At 47.9% G+C, this 7500-nt stretch overlaps 1 protein-coding gene across 1 annotated transcript in view; it reads left to right on the top strand.

Moving 5' to 3' along the window:
* The first annotated feature begins 6627 nt into the window (after window positions 1–6627).
* Window positions 6628–7500, top strand: part of dgkzb (diacylglycerol kinase, zeta b) — a 21631-nt gene continuing 20758 nt past the window's right edge. Inside the window, exon 1 of the mRNA XM_082538634.1 lies at window positions 6628–7500. This exon is cut by the window's right edge and continues 1998 nt beyond it. The gene's annotated coding sequence lies outside the window, so the exon portion shown is untranslated.

Here is a 7500-nt window from a genome sequence, read left to right as displayed (position 1 = left end):
ATTTACTGCTCACATAATTAGTTTACTCGCCGTCCTCTCGCTCTGAAAGCTAATCGCTCACTCTCTCCGTGTCTGGGCTCAGTTTCCCTCGCTGTGAAAGCAGAGCAGCCGGCGCTCCTGAAGCCGGCATTATTTAAAGGGAATCTGATACGGAGGAGTAAAGGATTAAGCAGGAAGAGAGGAGCCTCCTCTCGTGCACAGCATCAGATCAATACAGGAAACACTTTTTATCCTCCGCTTTATGTCCGAGCTCCAGGAGAACACAAACGACCCAGTGACCAATCGGAGATAAGCCTCGCCTTACCTGAAGCTACACACCTGTTGTTCTAGCATGCTGGAAGCCTCTCAGTAAAGTTTAAAGCAGCTGCACCTTATTAAAGTCTGCCCCCTGGTGCTGACTTTAATGTTTGCGCTGGGTGATGACAGAAAGCCGCTTTAACCTCCTAGGACCTGGCGTCGACATATGTGGGCCTCACATTTTGATATGCACACTTACAGGACATCATATAAACAAATATCCTCATGTGGTTCTCATTTTTCTTAAAAACAAAATCTGGTAATTCTTTGTTTTTACATTCATCAGGTCCCAATCAGCCCAAATAACAAAGAAAAATTAAAAATGCTGCTGTGAAAGAGTTCGGGTCTTAGGAGGTTAAAGGACATTTATGTACTGTCTGTTACTGCAGACCTGTTTCTGCCCTGGGTCAGGCACTCATGTGCTGCACGACTGATCATTTCTGCAGTTAGAAGATCTTTTGAAGCCCAGCTGAAGCCTTTCATTCCAGCTCGGATCATCACTTTAACCACTTCCAGCTGAAGCTTTTGATCATTTTAATCCTTACAATGAGAAAGAAAAATGGACTAAAGCACGTCAGAAATGCAGGTTTTTTAACTAGAAAGTCTTAATTTAATTATGTCTGTTTGTTTGTTTTTATGTAAATATTTGAACTAAATCACAACATAAAAATTCAGTTTTTATTAATTTATTAGAAGTGGCCCACCTGCAGTACCGTCACAGCCCACTGGGGGGCTGCAGGCCACACGTTGGAACCACCAGAGGGACTATTCAAGCACAAAGCAGCATTGTTTCTACGTGCTTCTGTTTCTTAAACAGACAGCGTGATTTATTTATTCATATATGGGGTGGTGGGGTGGCTGTAGCTCAGGTCGGTGGTTCGATCCCAGGCTGCCTCCTGGCTGCTTACCAAATATCCTTGGGCAAGATACTAACCCTGTGTTTGCCTACTGGTGGTGGTCAGAGGGCCCGGTGGCGCCAGTGTCCGGCAGCCTCGCCTCTGTCAGCGTGCCCCAGGGTGGCTGTGGCTACAATGTAGCTGCCATCACCAGTGTGTGAATGGGTGGATGACTGAATGTAGTGTGAAGCGCTTTGGGGTCCTATGGACTAGAAACACGCTATACAAATGCAGGCCATTTACCATATAAGTGTTTTACTGTTTCTGTAGAGGACTTTGATCAGCTGTTAGTTTGAGAGCTGCTGCTAGAAGCAGAGGAAGACGTGAGCGGTGGAGGAGCTCAGCGCTGGCAGTAATCTGCTGAGCGAGCAGGTCGATGATCCGGCCGCAGCAGGAGGCGCTGATCTTTTAAGCCTCTTCCAGGTTTCAGGTCTGTCTGCTTATGTAAGCGCAGCAGCGGGGAGGACGTCAGGAGCGCTCGCAGGACGGAACGCATCAAACGCCACAAGCCTCGTCAGAGCAGATCTGTTCTGCGTGACGGGACGTTCCAGGCTGATAAATCGGCTCTGGAGGACGGAATACTGCCGATGACTTAAAGTTTAAATGAACGGCGCACATACTGCAGTTCCTCTGATGTGCAGCAGAGGCAGCAGTGAGTCAGTCCCCATAAACATGTTTGCAGCCTGATGCACAATAATTTGAAGTTTGCATTATTATGTTTTTTTGTGTCCCTTCATCAGGAGATCATGTGACAGCTGCAGGGAGTCACGTGATCTGAAAGTGTGTTTGCAGATATATATTTTAAATCTGACTTTTGATAAAATGACATCGCTCCGGTTGCCAAGCTGCTCACAGCGTAGAAACGACAAAAGCAAGAGAAGCTGATTATTTGACGACATCTCATCATCTAATTAGCGGCGGCGGGACTGGGGTTTCAATGAAGACAAAGAGGAGCACGCTCAGTGCATGTTTGGACAAATTAATATGCGGCCTGGCTTCCTGTTTTTCTTTTTTTTTAAATTGGATCCATAATGCAGCAGCGGCCGGGCCTTGAAGTGTTAATGAAGAGTATTCTGGGATGTTGGAGTGGGGCCGGCGGCTCCATTCATCTCCAGGTGATCACAAAAGGACGCCTGAGCAGCGGTTCCCGGGCGAGCCGGCCCAGGATCGGCCACTCGGCCCGTCCTGCAGCGCAGGGCGGCGTGATGCTGCTCTCAGATCAGATTTATCTCCTGGGTTATTTTAAAGCAGCGGCAGCAGCAGCTTAGTGCCTCCCTCCTCGCTCTGCCTGTCAGTGCGTCTCTCCTCTTCATCCCTGCAGGACCGCCTGATGCCTCCTCTCAGGTTGTATCGAACTGAACTCGCCTGTCGCCGTCTGCTCTTTCTCTTTAGCTTCTCGTGTTTTTGTGGCTGTGAAGAAGCTGGTTTAGTTGTGTGTCAAGCTGCTGGACCACCTCAGCTGTGTGTGGCGTTAAATCAGTGGCAGATTGCACTCGTTAGGCTCCTGTTTGCTCCAGCAGGTGTTTTTACTGCTCTGCTCTCAGGTGTATCTGCTGTTTGTCTGCTAACCGGTGCTGTACCTTCACACCAAAGTGCCCGACAGCTGAGAGCCCGGGCTGAACACTCGTTTTTTTCCACCGTAGGATCTCTGTGATGTCACAGAGAGAGGATATTCTTAAACGTGCATGTTGTGACGTAACAGGATGGATTTCTATTTAAAGCTTTGCAGGAAGGATTGGCCAAAGTTGAAAAAGTGCGCCAGAAACAGGAAACGGTCTTCGTTTCCATGGTTTCACTAATGCTCAAAGAAAACGGCGAGCATTTGAAAACAAGTTGGCGTCTTCCAGGAAAACTACGGGAACCTCTTTGTGACCCCCAGCAGCCACTGACTGACCAATCAGGGCCCAGATGGGCTCTTACTCCCCTGAGCCCGCAGCATCATGTCTAACGTGGACTGTGGTCACACGACTGCAAAACCTGACCCGACCTCTGACCTCTGCAAAGTCACGATCCTCATCTTCTCAGAGACTCGCCCCCTGCTGGACAGTGGAGCGAATGTTCGCAGGACCAAGTCACCTGCGGGACCTCACCTGTGGCGGCGACATGTGATTACTGGTGTTCGCTCGGCGACAGACGAGGCTGCTCGCTCTGTGGTTATTCTCAGTTTGCACACGCAGAGCAAACCGGCCCCACACAGGCACAGGTTTCCATTTATAGCACAGAGATTAAACTTTATTTATAAAACCTTTATTGAGATTAAACGGTTCAGATTACATCACTGAGACGTGTGCTCACGAGCAATCACAGCAACAGCTTCAAAGTGGCCCTTTCCATCCTCGGACAAGCAGAGCAGCTCTGCTTTGTTTTATGCAGCCTTTCAGGTCGACCCTGTCCCCCTTTCTTGTGATTGGCTGCCCCTCTCTGTGACATCATCGAGATGCAACAGTAGAAAGAAACTGGAAAAAAAGAGTGTTCAGAAAAACCAGCATGGCAACAAACAAATACCAACACAAAGCCCGATGTCAGGATGTGTCCTTCCATCTTTGATATACAGTTTGTGTTGGTTATGACACGCCTCCACGGGACGTTTGACACAGACGAGCAGCTGATGCGCGACACGTGGAGGCTCCAACCTCAGCTTCTTATCGTGCGTCAGGTTTTGGTTACTGGAAGCTGCTTTCTGTTTCTGTTGCCATTGACTGACAGCAGCAGACAGACTCGTCTATTTATAGAAACACCTCCTCACTTACCTGTTACCTGTCTGAGCGGTCAGGTGACCCGGTCGGCAGTTACACAGGTAACGTGACACCGAGGCAGCAACAGGTGATCAAATACTCGAGTACGAGCTCCAACACGCGAGGGGAGACGTGGACGCGGTTACTTCAGGCTCTGCTGCAGACGGAGGGTCTCCCTGAGCGGCTGATAAAACACGTCTGCACAGCGCGTGCGTCAGAATCAGTACAAGAAACCAGTCTCCTCATTTCTATCCTCGGGCAGAACGTGACCCGGTGATGGAAACACCCTCAGGGACCAATCAGAGATAAGCCCCACCTTCATCTGAGGCTACACACCTTCTTTACCGTCTTGTGCCATGCAGCATGCAGAGCCACGCTGCACGTGTTTCAGTGACGGAGGTCTTTAAAGTCAGAGTATGGGGAGGCATAAAACTCTGCCCCCTGGTGGTGAGTGTAAAGTTTGCACAGGGTAATTACAGAAAGGAGAAAGGACGAACTGGCATGAACATTTTTATACTTTAAACCTTTTTCTGCCCTGAGGAAGCTAAAACAGCGCCCCCTGGTGGCTGTGCACCACTTAGACCACCTAAAGAAACCGTTTAAACCTGTGATTTCTCGCCATGCACAGGTGTCATGAAGCCTGAGCATCAGGCTGTGAACATGTTAGACATGGCAGTCTGTGGAGGCTGACTCACTGCTGCCTCTGCTGGACATCAGAGGACCTGCAACTTCCTGTTGTAGTGTGGCTCCTCCTCCTGATTTTAAAAGCGTGGCTTTTTAAAACCATGTAGAAAGTAAAACCTGAACGTCTGCTCTCTGCAGTAAAAGCACCGTCTGCTGACAGCGATGTCAGCGTCACGTCTAATTACCGCACTATTTGTTTACAGGGCGAGAAGCCAGCAGGTAGTCGTGGCGGTAATTACTGCTGTTGTGTGTGTCACAGCGGCGATGACAGGTCCCTGTTGTCGTGCCGCTCCCTGTGGTGAAAAGCCCACACTCCCTCTCTGCCTCGTTTATAATTCATGCTGCTCTGGTCCTGGCGGGTCAGGCCGGGGGGGGTAACCCGAGCTCATCTCACACAGCCGGCACCGGGCGGTCCCATCAGAGGCCGGCGTGTGGTGTGACGCAAAACGAGGCCTAGTTTTGATTTCGATGCGTTCCGGTAAGTCAGAGCGGCCCGTGAAAGCCTGCGGAGCCACTAAATGGTGCTGGGGGCAGGAAATCTGCCTCACCTGTGCACTTCCTGCTGTCACAGCAGCGTTTGTGATGAGGAGCCGGGTGGTTTCAGAAATGTTACTGATCCTATGACAGAGAACACACAGGCCTGACATCCTGAACACACACAAGTGCTGCTGTGCGTGTGGGCGGTCCTGGTTCTGCTCGCCAACGTGGGTCGTGATCCAGGACCGCCATCAGCAGCTGAGCCAGGGGCTGGTCAGAGAGGAGGTGTTGTTGTTGCAGATTTTATGGATTTTAGTGCGTCCTCTTCCTGTTTATCTGTTCTTGCTGTGTCTACGTCAGTGTGACCCTCTCCAGCAGCTCATCGTCCTCTGTTCTCATCATCACCGGTGAGGAAACGCAGCCCCCTGATTTCTCTGGGCTTATTTTTCCCACCTGGACTGCAGATATCGAGGCAGATAGTTTACAGATTTGAAATAAGATGATAAAAGTGGAAATTCAGCTTGGCAGGCAATTTATTTCTAAGCACTTTCAGAAAACTCCCAGCTGCCGTACACCTGACATGACAAACAGTAAGCACAAACAATCAAATCAGCACATTAGATTAAATTAAAGCAGGAAAGTCAGAGTCACACTGGGTCAAAAGCCAAGGAATAAAAATGGGTTTTAATTAGGGCTGCCACGATTAGTCGACTATCAGAATCGTCGACGACTGATTTAATAGTCGACGCGTCATTTGAAGCTTTGTAAGATCCTGAAAGCCGCAGGAACAAGTAGCAGGATTTAAGAGTGTAATAACGGACTGAAACAGAAGATGGCAGCACTGCATGTACAAGGATGCCAGCTGCCGTTAAACCCCGAAGAAGAAGAAGAAGCTGTGTCCCAGAATTCATAGCGCAGCCCAGCTCAGTTTCCAACAATGGTGGCAGCTAGCTAGTTTTAATATTACTCTTATTATTCTTTCTGGGTCACAAAATAAACGTTTAACATATTTTCAGGTGAGAATGTAGCTGTGTAAACCTCAAATATCTGCTCAGTTTATCAGGACACCACATATTTTCAAAAGCGCTCCGACGTTTTCGGAGACGTCTGTTACCCACTAGCTCGTTAGCTAGGCGGGGGCTAGGCTCACTAGAGCCGTGAGAACACCGGACTCCTGGCAAATCATCTTCAACCCCACCGCCGTCTTTCGCTACTCAGGTTAAACATGATATATGAGTCACTTAGATAACTTAAAAATGTTGTTGTTTGGCTTTTTTTAGTATTTTATTTGTTCCTGAGTAAATCGGTTTGGCTGAGATTAAAGTTATAGTTTTTACACAGCTGAATAAACTTCAAGCAGACAGCTGATCATCAGAAGTGTGAGATGCTCGAGAATTTACTCCAGTGTGCTGTTATATTTTAGATAGCAAGGAGTTTATTAAACTTCACCGAAACAATCTGCAAATTTCATTAAAATTTAATAAACTATCATCTTGTCTTTATTTTTAGTTAGCACCTTAAAAGCTTAAAGCTGTAAGCTAATGAGAGTTATATAAGAGCAGATGCTGCTGGTGCAATAAGCTGTAGTTTTACATTCAATGGATGATGATCTGACTAGTCGACTATCAAAATAATCGTTTGTGGCAGCCCTAGTTTTAATGCATGCTTTAATAAATGGACAATGGAGGGACCTCTCTGATGTGCAGGGGCAGGTTAGCAGCTCGTCAGCTGACCTGAGAAACATGGGGGGGCAGTAAGGATGAAGGTGGGGGCAAGACCGTTTAAGCCTTTAAAAACAAACTCTAAGATATGCAGGCAGCCAGTGGAGTGAAGCCAGGATGGGAGTTATGTGCAGTCGTGCAGCAGCAGACAAGAGAGTATTACAGTAATCCAAACGAGATGAAGTAAAAGCATGGAGTACTGTTTCGAAATGCAGTCTGGATAAAATAGGTCTTACCTTTGCTGAGCGCCTTAAATGCTAAAAACTGGACTTGACAGAGCCCTAATTTGCAGGTCCAATTTAAAATCAGTCCACCTTAAAACCAAAGTTAGTTTCAACAAGTTTAAAATACTCTGCCAGGGGTCCCAAATCAAAAGAGGAGGGATCACAACCAAAAAACGACCAAAAACAATCACCTCTGTTTTGCTTGAATCAGCATAACAGTGGAAGGTTGTTCCATGCCTTCTAAGGACGGCTGCCAAAGGCTGTAAATACAATGAAAAAGTCAGAGGCCCTAGAAATGAGCCCTGTGGGACCCCAAACTGAAGATGCTGTGGTCTACATGGTCACATGTGATTGGTCAGTAGACTGGAAAGCTTCCAGAAAATCAGCGCCTGAGTTTTCATGTGCAGATGGATATTTGTGTGAATGTCATTCATAGCCGGATGGTCCAGCAGCCGGTCTGTGCAAA

Source organism: Aulonocara stuartgranti, assembly GCF_965226115.1.
Source record: "Aulonocara stuartgranti genome assembly, chromosome: 7".
In the NCBI taxonomy this organism is placed as follows: domain Eukaryota; kingdom Metazoa; phylum Chordata; class Actinopteri; order Cichliformes; family Cichlidae; genus Aulonocara; species Aulonocara stuartgranti.
Note: the sequence above shows the minus strand (reverse complement) of the source record. Positions and strands in the feature narration are given on the sequence as shown.